General features: G+C 42.0%; 1 protein-coding gene across 2 annotated transcripts in view; it reads left to right on the forward strand.

Annotated features, from left to right (window-relative positions):
- Positions 1 to 1,421: 1,421 nt before the first annotated feature.
- LOC124777700 (probable low-specificity L-threonine aldolase 2) overlaps positions 1,422 to 18,543 on the forward strand; it is a 264,995-nt gene continuing 247,873 nt past the window's right edge. Inside the window, exon 1 of one of the 2 annotated variants that reach the window (XM_047253193.1) lies at positions 1,422 to 1,554. The gene's annotated coding sequence lies outside the window, so the exon portion shown is untranslated. The remainder of the gene's footprint in view (positions 1,555 to 18,543) is intronic. The other variant, XM_047253192.1, reaches the window with a different exon arrangement.

The raw sequence follows: 18,543 nt of genomic DNA on the forward strand, positions 1-18,543 counted from the left end.
ACTATTGATCTCCACCACAGAACAGCGGTATTGGGACAGTCCAGTGTGTGTGGTCTGCTGACACAGGTGCGGAGGCGGCGTGGTGCCGCTAAATTTCCCTTTTGTGTTGGTGAAGGGCCATCGCCTCAAAACAGACTGAGTGTAGCCAGCGTCCACAGGGGTATGGCAGAAGGCAGGGCACGGCCAGCGACCATGAGGTGCTATGGTTGTTGGTCACAGAAAAACCATGAAGCGCTCGACGATAGCAGTTGACGGTTTGAGAAAGCCTGTAACCCCCCCACCCCTCCCCCTCCCCCTGAAGGCGGCGGGAGGGAGGGATGAGGGGAGGTAAGAGGGCCTCGAATATAGGCATTCTGTGATTTTACATCGAGGAGAACGCATGTTCAACTACCATACATTCTGCAATCTTTTGGGCTGAAGATTTTCTCCCGTACATGTGTTGTATTATGACTCGTTCATTACGAGTGCTGGTTTTTTCATGACAATTTCGGAACGTAATTACAGAAGTGATGCATTCTTTCCATTAGTTGCAGTAGTGTGGATTGGCTTCGATTACCTGGGCTGCAGGGTGATTGTCGAGCAGGTGTCTGTAGCCAATTCTGATATCAAACAGCGATAGATACAGTCCTTAGCTGTAAGCTTACAAGTAATACATTAATCAGAGTCCTCTCTTTACAACACTAGCACCTCGTCACTTGAATATATTTGCCAAAAACAGGAAATATAGTATCTTACACCCCAGCATTTTTTCCGCCAGGTTGTAGGTGAGTGAGTGCGCCTGCCACTAGTTTCGAGCGGTATTGTGAAATTTTTTCCCAGCAGGATAACACGTTTTCTACTATCGTCAATTTTATCGATTTTAGGCAGTCCTTGTGTAGCGCTATGGATATACTAGTGTTATTAGGACCGATCTGTATGATTAATTATGTAATTAGGAGCGACCTTCACATCAATTTCCCAACCAAAGTAAAGTAAACTAATATAATCTTCCTCTCCTGCATCCTCGCATCAAAGACAAATTTACATGAAGCAGATAAAATTTCTCGTGGGTTAATAGTTAAGTTAACTTAATTGTAATATACGTATATACGTAAGTACGCGGGTAAGGTCCATGGATAGGTTCATTGAACTTTGGTGTCTTGTTTAATTCGGGACGTGGGCCAGATATCATGAGCTGTACTGGTGCTGGTTTCTTTCGGGGTTTTAGTATTCACTTTTCCTCTCTTATTTGCTTTAGTCAGTGTCCATTTAACATTGTGTTTCATTTTTGAATTTAAACTGCACTCTTGCAATGCGTCGTCAGTGAATAATGCGTCAGTAGCGCGGCGCGATGCTTACGCAACAATCACCATCGGCGCAGCGAACTCGTCGTTTGAAATCCAGTAACCGGTCGTTCGCCGGTTAGCTGCCACGCACGCGCTGAACAGTTCGCCTTTTTAAGGTGTTTTGTGCGGCGCTTACGTTATCTGCAAGGCCACTAAACCTGTCTCCAGTTTTCAAACACCTTGGCTGCAGGACGGAACCATAGGCAACTCCCAGATTCGCTGCACAAGGGTAAGTACTGCATTTTTCTCTTTAAGCACACTGCGTCTTTGCACCAACACTCGTTGTCACCCGCAAAAATGTTCACTTTCCCTAACCACTTGAATGTTCAGTGTCGTAGCTTATGATAGTACCCGCTCGTATATGTGAGTTTATGCCCACGGTCATAATTGATTCCCGATAATCACTTACAAGACTTCCTTTGTACTGGCACTGCTCTTTATAGTTCAAAATACAAATTACTAGTAGGTGAATGCGCTCTTCGGATATGCGTGCCTCATGCATTTAATTCGCAGTCGCGACTAAAATTCTACACCTCATGGGCACAAGAGAATGCGCAGTTTAGGAATAGCAGCAACCCTGTAATATGCGATCTTGCTGCAAATTCACAAAACCACCGAAAGGACTCTAGAAAATAGTGACTGCCCAAAGAGTGCTCTTAAAGATTGTCTCCAAATGAGGCAAAATACGCACATTAACTACCCGCGACTTACTGTTGGGAGGGGGGGGGGGGGGGTCGGAGGGCGGGGAATTTCACCTTTTGCGTCACCCAACACTGTAACAACACATGGTACACATATAAAAAACAAGTAGAATGAAATAAAAACACATAAAGAAACAGATCACTATACTTAAACTCACATATACACAAAATTAAAATGCTAGGTAATATAAACAACAGATAGATAATGAAGCTTGGCTGCTGTGCGCTATACTTCTTCCTATACTACGTGATCAAAAGTATCCGGACTCCGCCAAAAACATACGTTTATCATATTAGGTGCCAGGTACTCCATATTACTCCATATCAGCGACCTCAGTAGCCATTAGACGTGAGACAGCAGAATGGGGCGCTCCGCGGAACTCACGGACTTCGAACGTGGTCAGGTGATTGGGTGTCACTTGTGGCATACGTCTGTACACGAGATTTCCACACTCCCGAACATCCCTAGGTCACTGTTTCCGACGCGATAGAGAAGTGGAAACGTGAATGGACACGTACAGCACAAAAGCGTACAGGTCGACCTCGTCTGTAGGCTGACAGAGATGCCGACAGTTGAAGAGGGTCGTAATGTGTAATAGGCAGACATCTGTCCAGACAATCACACAGGAATTCCAAACTGCACCAGGAGCCACTGAAAGTACTATGACAGTAATGCAGGAGATGAGAAAACTTGGATTTCATGGTCGACCGGCTGCTCATAAGCCACACATCGCGCCGGTAAATGCCAAACGACGCCTCGCTTAGTGTAAGGAGTATAAACATCGGACGATTGAACAGTGTAAAAACGTTGTTTGGAGTGACGAATCACGGTACACAATGTGGCGATCCGATGACAGGGTGCGGGTATGGCGAATGCTCGGTGAACGTCATCTGACAGCGTGTGTAGTGCCAACAGTAAAATTCGGAGGCGGTGGTGTTAGGGTGTGATCATGTTTTTTATGGAGGGGGCTTGCACCTCTTGTTTCGCGTGGCTCAATCACCGCACAGGTCTACATTCATGTTTTAAGCACTTTCTTGCATCCCATTGGTGAAGAGCAATTCGGGGATGGCAATTGCATCTTTCAACACGCTGGAGCGCATGTTCATAATGTACAGCCTGTGGCGGAGTGGTTACACGACAATAACATCCCTGCCATGGACTGGCTTGCTCAGAGTTCTGACCTGAATCATCCTGTAGAACACCTTTGGAATGTTTTGGAACGCCGACTTCGTGCCAGGCCTCACCTACCGACATCGATACCTCTCCTCAGTGCAGCACTCCGTGAAGAATGGGCTGCCATTCCCCAAGGAACCGTCCAGCACATGATTATACGTATGCGTGCGAGAGTGGAAGTTGTCATCAAGGCTAAGGGTGAGCCAACACCATACGGAATTCCAGCGTTACCGATGGAGGGCGCCACGAACCTGTAATTCATTTTCACCCAGGTGTCCGGATACTTTTGATCACATGGTGTAAGTCGGTGTCTGTGTTTGTACATGTTTTCATGTTCACGTCTTCATTATTGTATCACCGGTATGTGCACAATTTTTTTTATTTAACATGACTTCTTCCAAAAAATATCGTTAACTCAGATTTGATAAAATATTATAAACGTAAGAGAAAATCACTGTATGTAGTTTTCTAAAGTCGGCATAAATTCTTAGTACTTCATGCCGAAGGAAAGACAAATTATTAAAAACCTCTGATGTTACTGTGAGTCAAGTAGTATACTTCTCAGTGATCTTGGTAATATTTTATAACGTCGATCGTAAATCGAAGTGACATCAGTGTAACTTAGTTGCCTCCCATCGCCGGTTGAAGTCTCGTAGCACCTCAACGAACGCCACCTGTAAAGAATTATGTTTGTTTCGGCATTACCGCCGGCCGGAGTGGCCGTGCGGTTCTGGGCGCTACAGCCTAGAACCGAGCGACCGCAACGTCGCAGGTTCGAATCCTGCCTCGGGCATGGATGTGTGTGATGTCCTTAGGTTAGTTAGGTTTAATTAGTTCTAAGTTCTAGGCGACTGATGACCTCAGAAGTTAAGTCGCATAGTGCTCAGAGCCATTTTTTCGGCATTACCTAATTTCTCTGCCGGTAACTTCCCTATAACATATCTCGTACATATTTCTTTTATTATTATATGAGAGGGTGTTAAGTTTGCCTCAGATAACGTTGACAAATCGTACCTCAACAGTGTATTTGCACTCTAAGTTGTGTATGAAGTTGAAAAATTATAAGTATTTCAGTATGCTCACACTAGTTTTTATTCATACGTTACTGTATATCTTTAGATGCACTTTACTTAGATTGGATTGTCATGCGTTTGGCATATACCACGCTTAAGTTTCATTAGCAGTCAGAAATCATTTCATTATCGCAGCATACGAAAAAAAAATAATACCATTTTGCTCGATGTATCCATAGATAATGCCTAGTGGAGTGTATACGCCAGAAAAAAATATTCTGTCTGCAACATGACATGTACTTGCGTGACCATATACTTGTGCAGTACCTTAGGGGGTCCAATATTTTCTGTAACATATCCTGTACCTTAGAAACTTGATGCACAAGTGGCATAAAAAAAGCCTTACAGCTTCTTTGTTCCGAGGTCTGTGTTAATTGTTCGCTCCCGAATCCTTCGTACACAAACTTAAAACTAAAATACCACTGTCATCATAAACTGTTCACTCAAACTTTCCAAGCATCCCCATGTGCTAACATTGCTAGATATCAGTTGATGTGTATGTCCTAGATTGCTTGTGTATTGTGTCCACAGTCACTGACAAACGTAAACAAGGTAGTGAAATGCTCTGATTCACGTTGCTGCATAAAATATACTTACTTTACCCTAATCGTGTCGTATTCCTTCTTTTTACCATAGGGTTACTTATTTCACTCGTGTGCGTAGTTAGATGTGAAGTGTGATACTTTACGTGGTAGTATTTCCTCAAGTCTCTGTGTGCATAGAGTCCTTTGATTTTACCATTGTGAGGATACACAAGTAAATAACATCCGTCATACGGAATGTGTGCAATAATGTACGGACCAGTATACCTTATTTGCCACTTAAGCGTTTTTATTGGCTAACAGAGAGGGTTTCACATGTGTCTTAAGTAATACTTTTTCTGTAACCACAAATCTGGTAACACCATGTAGCTGTTTGTCAAAGTGTTTCTTACGGCGTTGAGCTTGTTCTAAAATAGTGATCAATACCTGTCTTACCTTTTCATTTAAATCTACAGGTTGTCTTGCCTATTGTATATTAAATCCGACGGTGTAACTGTTGTATCGTAATTCGGAAAATTATTTACCACCTGTTCAAATCGTAATTCGGAAGATCATTTGCCACCTGTTCAAATACGTTTAAGTTATCCATCCCTTTAGACTGTTTGTTGGCTACATAGCGTCCTCATAAACCTATTCAGTTCACGAAAAAATTCTTCTGTCGGGTTGGATTGTGGGCTATATTTGGATATTCAGATTTGTTTGACCCGTTGCTCTTTCAGAAATTGTTTCCAAGCATTGCATGTAAGACTGATTGCATTATCTGATAAGATCGTCTGTGATTTTCCAACAGACAGAGAGTAGTCATTTAGCATACATCTAATAATAGGCTTAGCTGAGTTGTTTTTGTGGCATACAGTTTCACATATTTTGAAAATACATAATTTACATCAATTATATATTTTACAACTCCTCCTGCAGACGGTAAAGGTCCTGTAGCATCTATATATACCCGCTCGAGGGGGTCTTTAGGTAAAATAGGAAGTAACTCTGTTTCGCAGTTCAGATTGACAGGCTTAGCCTTCTGACAAACAATACAGGTTTGCAAAATTTGTGTGTGAGTCGAAGCATATTGGGAAATTAGCAGTACATATTCAAACTACTTACAGCACCTGTGGGCACACGTAGTGGTCCCCAAATGAAATGAGTAAGCCAAATTAAACTTTTCTCACACACTTCGGGTGTACAAACGCACCATACATCGCTGCTTGGGTTTCTTCTATAGAATAATACATCTTTATACAACAGGTAATGTTGTTGTACAGGAGCAGGTGGGTTATTGTTTAATTGATATCTGACTTTCCTCCACCGCTCATCTTCTTCCTCCAATTTCGCCGTATTGTTACACACATCCAAAAAATATTTGCTAAATTTACTGTCCTTAATGAGCATAATCTTAAATTCCGTGTTTTGTTCCATGAACTCCTCAAGCTCAGGCAAACCTTGGGGTAACCGTGACAGTGCATAGGCCATTACGTTGTCTTTGCCATTCACATATATTATTTCAAAATTATAGGACTGCAAAAACAAAGTCCGCCGCGCAAGGCCATTATGTAACAGCCTACAAGAGTGTAAATGCCGTGGTCACTGAAGACTCGTACATGCCTGCCAAATAGTTAATAATTAAATTTCTTAAATGCTAACACAATAACAAGGGTTTCTAACTCTGTTGTGGAATACCTGCATTCACATTCTGTTAGTGTGCGGCTAGCAAAACTAATTATTTTAACATTGTCGGTGCCCCCACCTTCGTTCAGCTGAAACAGACAGGCTCCTAATCCCGAAAATATATATAAAAATCTTTTGCTCATGTTAGGATGTCCTAAAATATTGGAATTTACCAGAGCATATCATCAAAATCAGCTTAGACTGTTGCGTCCAGATCCGCTGTCTGTCCTTCTTAATAGACCTAATAAAGCAGGGATATTGAGTAATTGGTTCGGTCTGAACCGACGGAAAAATGAATGCAAACCTACTAATGCCTTTAGCTGTCGTTTCGTGCAATGTGCTGGAAAATTCCAGCAGTTTCTCAGGGTCAGGTTTTATCCCTGCAGGCGAAATTATGTGACCGAGAAATTTGATGTTTTTTCTTACAAATGATTCAAAATGGTTCAAATGGCTCTGAGCACTATGGGACCTAACATCTGAGGTCATCAGTCCCCTAGAACTTAGAACTACTTAAACCTAACTAACCTAATGACACCACACACATCCATGCTCGAGACAGGATTCGAACCTGCGACCGTAGCGGTCGCGCGGTTTCTGACTGGAGCGCCTAGAACCGCTCGTCCACATCGGCCGGCTACAAATTTAGATTTCTTGAGGCTCGCTGTAACACCAGCTGCTGAAACTCTTTGCAGCATCCTATCTAAAAGACCTAGATGTTCATTCCAAGTAGATTTTGCTGTTAAGATGTCATCTATATATACTGTGAGTTTGTCTAGGAAGTCAGGCCGTAACACAGTGTCCAGTGCAGTAATGAAAACCTCAGCACTCACATTTAACCCGAAAGGCAAAACGCAATACTGGTAGGACCTACCTGCAAATATGAATGCTGTGTATTTCTACTTTCAGGCGCTAAAGCAATCTGCCAGTATCGACTACGGAGGCCGACACTAGTTAAATATTGTTCTCCATGGAACTCCTATAATTTTCTTCTAGGTTTTCGGGTGGGTCGTTACTGGGACATAATTTTATTGGTATCCCTGGCATCGAGAACAAGTCTCACCGATTTATCAGTTTTCTTTACTGCAAGTAGCGGACTGCAATATGGCTATAATGAGGTCTCTATAATATACCATGAAAGCATCCTTTTATCTCCTGGGCCACCGCCTCTCTTTATTCATACGTTCTAATAACTCCAGTTTTCTTGTCGAACAAGCGTACATAACGTAACAATACACTTCTATGTTTGTTCTTTTGTTGCTGAGAGTTTTCTGTGCATTCCGATATTTTATTTTCAAATTTATCCTGCTGTACTTGTTGACACCACAGTTCATTCGAGTCATGGCATCGAAATGTATTGACTTTTAAGATTTGTATGTTTATAGTTTGACAAAGCTTGCCGTCCCTACTTTTGACTTGTATCAAATCTACAGTACAGTTCTTCCCACTAATAAACAGATGACACTTCCCAGTTTCTACGTTAATTTTTGCACATTTTGTCCCTAAGAAATCCATGCCGAAAATACACCGTTTCGTCAGCCCTTCTACCACTAGAAAAACTGACTGAAGAACAATATCTTCAATTTGTATTTCAACCATGGTTTGTACCTTAATTAGCTTAGATTTTCCACCTATGTCTCCTAGTATCTTGCAGTTCTGCACTGGATAGGGCGGCAAAGCTGTGTGGCTGTCAGTCTCTTTAAAACAATGCTTTCGACATCACACTAATTTTTGCACCATTATCCACAAGGATGTGAGTGTGTATTGTTCCTACTATAGCCTGTAAACTAGCTTGCACTATGCCATCTTCTTCATACAGATCTGGTTCTTCCTCATTGGCCAACAAATCAAGCAATCTCTGTTGGTCCGTTACGGCCAGGGGCATCGGCTGGTATGCACTTTCAAATCCATAAACTTAACCAGCAGCCGTACATTTCAAAATATTTTATTTTTTTCCGGAAGCAACCAGTTTCGGCAGTTCATTTTGCCATCTTCAAGCTTCATACGCTTTTTTCAAATCAACGAACTTTCATATATCGCCATAAAACCGGATATCGTGAGTTCCAATCGTTGTGCAGCTGCTTCATACGAAGGCGATAGGCTGTCACGCTTTGTCCTCGTGTAACAGAACTACCAAATTTTACGCAAATTCAAATCAAACAAATTTGGAAAAAAAATATGCATTCGACGCAGTATGTGTCAGAAAGTAGCCCACATTTACTGTCAACAGAAGCGTATTCGTGCTGTTAATCTTACTTTACGATCTCTCTTGCGTCAGTCAGATCTTTTGGTTGGTAAAAGTTAAATAACATTTCCTTTTCCAAAATTTTTTCTGTTTAAATTCCTTTTAAATGTGGTATGCGTACAGGGGATTAGATAGTGATATCCTCATATTGTACGCGGTTGGCGTAACGTGCAACAAGAACAAATTTATTATAGCCACAACGATGGCTGAACAAAAATTACTTAAATATTTCAGTCGAATAATTACTTATGAATTCTGCAACATCTATCGTCATAGCATTCGGTTGCCATTGTAAGTTCTCCCTTTGCTTCTGCTAATGCTTATTGCTGTACATTTCAGCCAGTCGGCGCTGCAATTTCGAAACAGTCAACTTTCAGACAAATCGCGTAAACCGGCGGTGCGATGTTAAGATATGGAACAAAAGTTAATAAAATATGGCACCGGCCTGGCTGTAAGAATAAGAGAGAACGTACATTCGCGATAAAATGAGACCACAAATAAAAAATAATTCTATGTTTCTCAAATATTTATACTTGTTAGTTACGTGTCCCTACGTGAAACTCGCGAACGTACACTTCGTTCAGAGGCACGTACGGCCTGTCCCTTGTGGCCTATGTAAAGAAACGTTTGGGGAAAAATATATTCATTTTATCTTTAAGGAAATAGATTGGATCGGACTACGTGAAAGGAAAATAGTTAAAGGTTCCTGGTCGCACTTACTATGACCTAAGAACAAAATTAAATATGGTGGCCACAGAAGGAAGTAGATAATTGCATTCACGTACCTCAGTTATTATGCACCGTCGTATGGAAGATCGGTGCCCAATCTTATAAGAAATTTTGAAAAGAAAATTTCCATGAAATAACTTCACGGGATTCCAGGGTTGTGAATTCGTTGGACCGTCAGTGAAAACAATGTCGATACGTTGTTATATGATAATTATTCAGCAGTTTGCACACAACACATCCTCAAACGTCTTTACAATTCGACTCACAAATAACAAAGGCGACCCTTCGTCGAGAAAAAAAGTGAAGGTGAAGCTGTTCTTTGTTTTTCCGCGTTATCCCTTCCTACAGCTTATATACATCTTTGGAAATAAATCTGTTTTAAAAACAATTCTAATATTTACAGAAAAGAGGAAAGACAATAAATAAAAATTTAAAAAATGAATATTTAAATGGATCTTCAGAGTTATGTGGGGCAGGGGGAGAGGATGTGGACCGGGGCGGGTAGGGGGGGGGGGGGGGGTGGGGGGGGGGCTGGGAACCACATGCTGGCCGAGAAAAACGCATGACGTCATCAAAGCGAGGTGTTGTTCGTGGTCGGGGAGGGTGATTAATTGGTCAATTCAGTTAATCTGCATATCAATTTGATATCAAAATTGGAGTCGTGCCACCGTCTGCCTACTACTTGTGATGTCTTACCATTCCCATACTGCTTATTGAGTGAGATCAGTGAGTACTTAGTACAACGTTAAAATATGTCTGGGTCGTTTCTGTTTACTGGTTTGTGTTTTTATTTATAGTGAGTTGGCTTTGTGGGTTTTCGTATTGTTTTGCATGCCATTAACATAAGAAGTAATTATTTATTAACGGGAACTGGACTGCTAGTGTTGTGGGCTTATTTTCGTTTTGGGTGAATAATCTGATTTGCTCCCTAAACCACCTGATGGCGATAGTACCAGACTATGCTGACAAGCGGACTAAACCACGCACCTCGGACCTACCAAAAACACACGTAAATATCTTTCACTCTAGTTGGTCAGAAGCGAACGGCGCAGTGCGATCTCTGGTTTAGTCTGTGATCCGGACTTCCGAATTATCGTTTGAGAGCCCTTTTTGCTTGCTTGGTGCTGTACCAAGACATAAGTGGCATTTTTTTTCGCGAAATTGAACACTTATAACTTCTGATTTCTTTTTTTCATGTTAATTGTATCAACTGTGGGTCTTGGTGAAACATTGTAAATTAACTAAACAAACGCTGTTTTTAGCCTTGTTTCACAATTTATTATTAATGTTATTGCAAAACCGTGGTTTCGGGTTATAAGCCCATTTTCAAGTACATTACTGATTCCCAAAGATGATAATACGTAGATGAACATGATGACTAGACAAAGATAATCTCATCTTCTTTGGTATCCATAGCATAATGTACACATCAATGACCATTTCTTTAACAAATTACAATCATTATTACACATTCACCAATTATACTACAATGACCAGAATGAAGTTATGCATCAGCTAACAAAGTTTTGCTTCTATCCTGGGGTTGTGGTCTCATCTGAAAGAGGTGAATAATTAACTTTGGTTTGCTCATTTAATAATAGGTGTGGGGATATACACATGTGTTTTATAATTTCTAAAATTTCTAATTGGTCGAGCTTAGCCCCATTTTCCTCTGTGTGTAGGACCTGTACATCGATTGTGTATTTGTGATTATTGTTAAGGCAACGTTCTGCAAAGGCTGAATCAGGCTTCCTCAATCTCCTGCTTCTGTGGTGTTCCTTAAGCCTGGTACAAATTGACCTCCCCGTCTCTCCAATGCAGCAAGACTGACACTCCCGGCATATGGTATTATAAACCCCACTTTTTGTGATAGTTGGTTGTTTGTCTTTTGCATTGAACAAGAAGCCACCTATTATCTGAGGGACATAGAAAAACACAGAGAAACCCTTTGCGTTCAAGATGTTACTTATGCTAGTTTATGCTTTCCCTATAAAAGGTAATCTGCACCATATCTTTCCTTGTTTGTCTGTGTTTTTCATTGGGCATTGGGGACAATAGGGACCTGGCTTGCTTTTTGGTCTTTTTACCTAAAATTTTATTAACAGAGTTGCGGTCAAATTCATTATTCATGGCTATTATTTTTATTGTGTTAAGTTTCTGGTTAAAGTCTTCTTGGGACTTTTTTGATTTTTGACCTTAATAACTCTCATAATAAATATTATTGCTATTTAATTATGGTAACACGTGCTGACTTGAGACATGAAAATTTGCACTGAGTGTAGATGGATTCCAGAAATTGATGCTTTTTTGATAAGCGAAACACCTAGTTAAATTTTCTTTTCATAGTTGGCTTTCTGCGGTCATGATGAGTTTTCCGGCGTTATTGTACGCACCATAACAAAAACTGCCTTTTCCTTCTCAACCGTGATTAAATGATTAAAGTTTGTACACGGTTTAAATTTCGGCCGGCAACTCCCTGGGAATTTATTTTGAACGCGGAGGACAAGTCCTCGCCGGAGATTTAAAATAGTATACGTGTATTAAATCTCAATGTGACTACAATTTGCTGCAGCGCCGGCACCGGTGAATGTGTCAATGGGCGACCAACGCGATGTGATGAAATATCTTCACTATAATTATCGCTAATGGACACACGTTAACCGAGCAGCTATAATGCAGTTGACTAAACATTGCGACTGGCAGCAGCTGAAAACAGGATCTTGTAGGCTACTGATTTGGGTCAATATATCGAGCAGAAGTAACACGGACTCAAAGGAAGGCCTTGGCGCTTGTTCGTGACGTCACGTCAGCTAGGCACGGCGAACGCCAGGTCTGTTGCAGGCATACTCATAATGGTGCTGTCTCCCTCTCTGACACAGGAAAATGTGAAACTATTGGCGGTAATTGACCAACACATTGTTCTGAGATATTTCTGCAATCAATTAATTGTGCAATTAAAAAAAAAAAAGGTTCAAATGGCTCTGAGCACTATGCGACTTAACTTCTGAGGTCATCAGTCGCCTAGAACTTAGAACTACTTAAACCTAACTAACCTAAGGACATCACACACATCCATGCCCGAGGCAGGATTCGAACCTGCGACCGCAGTGGTCCCTCGGTTCCAGACTGCAGCGCCTAGAACCGCACGGCCACTCCGGCCGGCTTGTGCAATTCATTACACTTCTTAACAAATAGTGTACTCTTGAACTTAAATTTCCACCTGTTTTAAGGATTGACATACAAAAACAACTTCATGGTCCAGTAGCAACAGAATTCGTGCTTCTTTACCTTATTTGTAAATCTGAGGAAGTTACGTTTGTACTGGGTTGCTTTTACAAGAAACTGTGGACATATTGGTGCTCTTCTTTAGGTATCTTGGTTGACTATGGGGTGAGGAGCACCGAATGTTTATGAAATATCTTGCGATTGTACACGTTGGGGGAGGGGGTGGGGGACAGAAGAAGAGAAAAAAGAGAGATACTTGTTTATTCAAATAAAATCTTTTTATCTTATAAAGTTTCTCCTTTCAGTTGCAAGAGGGAAATATTTATCTTTTCTAATGTGCATGTTTAAAAAATTTTAAGCTCAGCAGTATTTTCGATGTATCAAGCTATTTTGTTTCCTGTTTAGAATTCCTTTCGTTGAAAACTACTGTAATCTAATGACTGGCAACAGTTGGACATTTACACATGTAAATTAGTTCACATTTCCAGCGATGGTGTCAAACGAAACTAAATAAATAAATAAAAGAAACGAGTTAATTGTAATGGGGTTGGGGTAAGTTTCGATAACAAAATGGATCAAGTAAATATAGTTACTTGAATGTAAAATTTCCGAAGCTCGCAATGGGGTAAAGCATCGTGTCATATTGATCTACGTTTGTTTCGACAGGATTCAGTAATACAGAACTATGATCTTCATTTGTAGCTTTACGATAGGCCCAGGCGTTTCTGCCTGCAACAGACCTGCCGTTCGCCGTGCCTAGATGACGTGACGACACCAACAAGCGCCGAGGCCTTCCTTTGAGTCGGTGTTGGCAGAAGTAGATAGCGAAGTGAGACTGCTATTGGGATAGACGGTAGCACCTGTTGTTTATGTAAAATCTTGTGATTTTTTTGTTTTGGTTATAAGAAATTATGTTTTAAAAACATGAGATTGAGAACAATTTTCTGTAAAAAGCGATTTCTCATTGTAAGTTTTCAAAAATCTAAACTTGTGATTTTTATTTGCAGGCGGGCAGTTTGTGTGACTAAAGAGGTGCGTTCGGAGCTTCCGGCACCTAAAATTTTAAAGTTAATCACTGGTCTTGCATCAACCTGACTGCTCTTTAGCTGTACCGTTCACTATCCTAAGCGCTGAAACCTTTTTCCTGGCTTCTTGAAAAAAGCATTATTTGATCACATAGTACAGGATTAGTGGAGAAAAACTGTTATCAGTTTTAAGGTGATCGAACAATGACTTGCTTCTGACTTGAATGAATTCGTAGATGTATTTCTCTAACATAAAAAAAGAGAAAGTCACTTAACAAAATAGTGATCTAAACAGAAAACTAAAGAGACAACTGAACAGTACAGTGGAATCAAAAGTTCTTCCTTCGATGGGATGTAACGTTTACCGTGGGCTGATAAATTCTCTTTCATTAAATTTTCAACCATCATTATCAAACTGTCATCAGCAAAATACCATAAACACTGGTCTTTCTATTGTAAAGCGGCTTTTCAGATGCTTTTATCAATTTTTACGTAAGCCTGCCATAGACTTCAAAAAGCAGAAGCCTTCGTAGGGGGCTTTTACTGCCTAAATCAGGGATACCCAAACTATTTTGGACAAGTGACCCCTTTTCCAAAATGAACTGTTACCTCATACCCCCATGGCCAAATTACCTACTTTTAAGATCAACCCCCTTATTCATAATGGTCCGCTAACTTAAAACAGCTACTACAGAGTGTTATTTTTCATTCTGACTTAGAAGAAGACAGAGTGAGAATTAGCAATGCTTTAAGTTAGCAGACTATTATGAGTAAGGGGGCCTATCTTTAGTTTTTTCTTATTGATACAAAATGCCTAGGTATTAATTATTCTTAGTACACGTAACACAACATAAACAATACAGTACCTACCTATCTTGAAAGTTTTAAATAAGAACTTGTGTTAATTTAATAGGGTTCGATTTTTAGACCTCGTCGACTCCCAAAATCAGTTTTCGTTTATGTCGACCCCTAGGAAACCGATATCGACCCCAAGGGGTCGATATCGACCACTTTCGGAATCCCTGGCCTAAATAGATTGAATGCATGGCTTGACGTAGGATGTCGCGATGAAAAGGTAAACGTCTAACAGCGCTGCTACCTTTTCCTTGCTCGTAATTTAGCATTTAACACAAACTAATGACATTTTTAAGGAATAAATAGATCTCGCCTACCATCGAGCTTGGTATGTTGCACGTTAGGTCGAATGTTAAATTTTCTGTGTATCTCCGCTTAAAAATATCGCAGTAATCTCTGTCAGTTCTTGATAATAATCACTGACTAATTCTTTAGTCAGTTCAGTGCGGTAAAACTGAAGCAGACTGTCAATTTAGGACAAAGTCAGGCGCAATGCGAGGTTTTCTTTATGGGGCTATGTTTTATCTTGATGACACTTTTCCAATAATGTCGGAACATTTTGAGGAGTGAATATCAGAATTGTTGTCATTTGACTGAGTCTTACTTCATACACGTTTTTAACACCAATTCAAACATTTGATGGCTCCAAGCAAAAATAACCAAATCTCTGTTAAATTTTTTCAACAAGCACACAGATACAACTTTTTGTATCCCGCCTGGAAGGCGGCGTGTGGGTAGGAACGGGAAAAGGTAATACAAGTCGGTACTGCAAGAAAGTGGTTTACTGGTGCAAAAACAAGGTGATAAACGATTACATAACTTTGTACGTTGGTGCGATGCTGAAGCGAAGTGTCCTGGCTGGCTGCGCCTGATCAAATGGGCTGAAGCAGTCGTGGAGCTCGTAGACCACGACAGCACCGGCTAGAAGGCGCTGTCGTCGGTGTCTCTCGTAGTGTCAACTTGAGAAACTATTCAGTGGCATCGTTGCTATCGATACCATACAACTGATTAATCGGTATCGCCCATATTAAAAGCTGTAGTATCAAAACAAAGAATTTGCACGTCATCTTCGAGATGTCAGTCTACAACTGATTTACAAACAGAGGCGAGCTTTCCAGCCTTCGCACAGCACAGCAATAAGTTTTCTTTATTCAACTGTGAAGCAACTGTTGAAAGACATTCCCATCATGTAAAACGGGCAAAAGTTTGCCATCCCAATGAACGCTTAGAATAACTGGTACCGTGTCCCGAAACTTCGAAAATTAGGTTTTATGGCTTCCGCACGCTCTTTCCGTTACTCTGCATGAATTCGAGTGCTTAATTGTAAGAAATTCATCGGTATTATCCAAGTACCAAAATATAGCTCCAGGCAGAAACACTGAATCAACGCCGGCCGCGGTGGTCTAGCGGTTCTAGGCGCGCAGTCCGGAACCGCGCGACTCCTACGGTCGCAGGTTCGAATCCTGCCTCGGGCATGGATGTGTGTGATGTCCTTAGATTAGTTAGGTTTAAGTAGTTCTAAGTTCTAGGGGACTGATGACCACAGTAGTTAAGTCCCATAGTGCTCAGAGCCATTTGAACCACTGAATCAACATAACTGTAGTTGGACTCACGAACGATGGCGATCGAGTTTAGGCTTGCACACCTACACTATGTGATCAAAAGCAATCGGACACCTGGGCGAAAATGATTTACAAGATCGTGGCGCCCTCCAACGGTAATGCTGGAATTCAGTATGGTGTTGGCCCACCCTTACTCTTGATGACAACTTCCACTTTCGCAGCCGACCGGTGTGGCCGAGCGGTTCTGGGCGCTTGTCTGGAACCGCGCGACCGTTATGGTCGCAAGTTCGAATCCTGCCTCGGGCGTGGATGTGTGTGATGTCCTTAGGTTAGCTAGGTTTAAGTAGTTCTAAGGTCCAGGGGACTGATGACCTCAGATGTTAAGTCCCATAGTGCTCAGAGCCATTTGAACTACTCTCGCCGGCATACGTTCAATCATATGCTGGAAGGTTCCTTGGGGAGTAGCAGCCCATTCTTCACCGAGTGCTGCACTGAGGAGAGGTATCGATGTCGGCGTTCCAAAACATCCCAAAGGTGTTCTATAGGATTCAGGTCAGTATTCTGTGAAGGCCAGTCCATTCCAGGGATGTTACTGTCGTGTAACCATTCCGCCACAGGCTGTGCATCTTGAACAGTTGCTCGACCGTGTTTAAAGATGCAATCACCATCCCCGAATTGCTCTTCAACAGTGGGAAGCAAGAAGGTGCTTAAAATATCAATGTTGACCTGTGCTGTGATAGTGCCACGCCAAACAACAAGGGGTGCAAGTCCCCTCCACGAAAAACACGACCACACCATAACACCACCGCCTCCGAATTTTACTCTTGGCAGATGACGTTCACCGAGCATTGGGACTCCGTTATAAAGGAATCGGCCAAGATTCGTTTAAACAACAACAATTTCAACAGAGACCAGGGGTGCACACTCAGCATGGGGGCGGGCGCTGGATATCGAAAGAAAGCAAAGACATGCGCGACGCGAGAAACGTGGCGCCTGCCCCTGGCGCCACCTGACGTCGTTACCGGTGCTGCCACAGCCAATAGCTCCGCTAGCTGTCCGGGTCGACCTAAGCGCGCGTGCAACATTGGGTGTATCTGATTGGTTGCTGCTGATGTCATCATGCCTATATAAGCGAGAAACCGTAGCAGCCCCGGTAGTCTCAACATAGAAGCTTCACCACCACCAACTCCTCTCCGAGACTAACACTATCAAACAAGATGTCCACCACCACCACCTACAATCCACAGCAGTGGTAGGAAATGCCCTTCGGGTAAACCCCACGTTCCAGATTGACTGGGCTACTCCACACCCAGTCCAGAAGACATGAAGACTGGGCTACTCCACACCCAGTCCAGAAGACATGAGGCCGCGCCCCGGTAGTCAGTGAACTCCTGACGACGATTGCGGAGATAGCCATCGAAAGCTCGAGGATGTTATTCGAACTGACGTGGCTTGAAAATCGAGAACGTTTTATTCGTGTATGCCGTCGGGAAAGACTCCGGGGACAGATGTCTACCTGTTACACAATACGACACTTTTGGCAGTCTGTCAGTCAACACACAAGGTTGGCCTGTACCCTTTTGTGCTGTACGTGTCCCTTAACGTTTCCACTTCACTATCACATCGGGAACAGTGGACCTAGGGATGTTTTAGGTAGTGTGGAAAGCTCGCGTACAGACGTATGACACAAGTGACACCCAATCACCTGACTACGTTCGAATTCCTTGGGTTCCGCGGAGCGCCCCATTCTGCTCTCTCACGATGTCTAATGACTACTGAGTGCGCTGATATGGAGTACTTGGCAGTAGGTGGCAGCACAAGGCACCTAATATGAAAAATGTATGTTTTTGGGGGTGCCCGGTTACTTTTAATCACATAGTGTACGTCACACGTTCTTCGACAGCCAATGAGCTTCCAACAGTCTCCTGATCGCCCTGATGTGAATGTTGTATACAGTGCGACCGTTTAACGTGGTCGTATCAAGTTGTTTAGTGAATTTTTATTCCATTTGTTGCGAGTTGTCATGCCTGACGGAGGTGGTAAGCGACAAATACTACATACACAAGCGAGACACATAATTCGCGGGATACGTGCTTTGTAAGAGCAAAGCAAGTGTATGCACGTACCGCAACTGTCGCTTGGAACCGGTAACAATGCAATCGCCGTTCTTGTATCGACCTGTGCGAACCGCCATGTTCGTGGATCGGACTATAGTACCTATCTATTGCTACTAATTTTGGAGTAATGAAATTTTTGTGCGGAATTGTTTTACAGGTTCCGAGATGTATGTTCTCAAAAAGAGTGGGAATATCTTCTAGTAAAAGCACGCCATTTTCTTAGAATGGGATGAGACTTTTGTAACGGTTCATAAGTTGATATTGAAGGAATTGGCTTGCGAAACTATCTAGCATGTCGTTTTACTTAA

The sequence above is a fragment of the Schistocerca piceifrons genome, chromosome 2 (assembly GCF_021461385.2).
Source record: "Schistocerca piceifrons isolate TAMUIC-IGC-003096 chromosome 2, iqSchPice1.1, whole genome shotgun sequence".
Classification (NCBI taxonomy): domain Eukaryota; kingdom Metazoa; phylum Arthropoda; class Insecta; order Orthoptera; family Acrididae; genus Schistocerca; species Schistocerca piceifrons.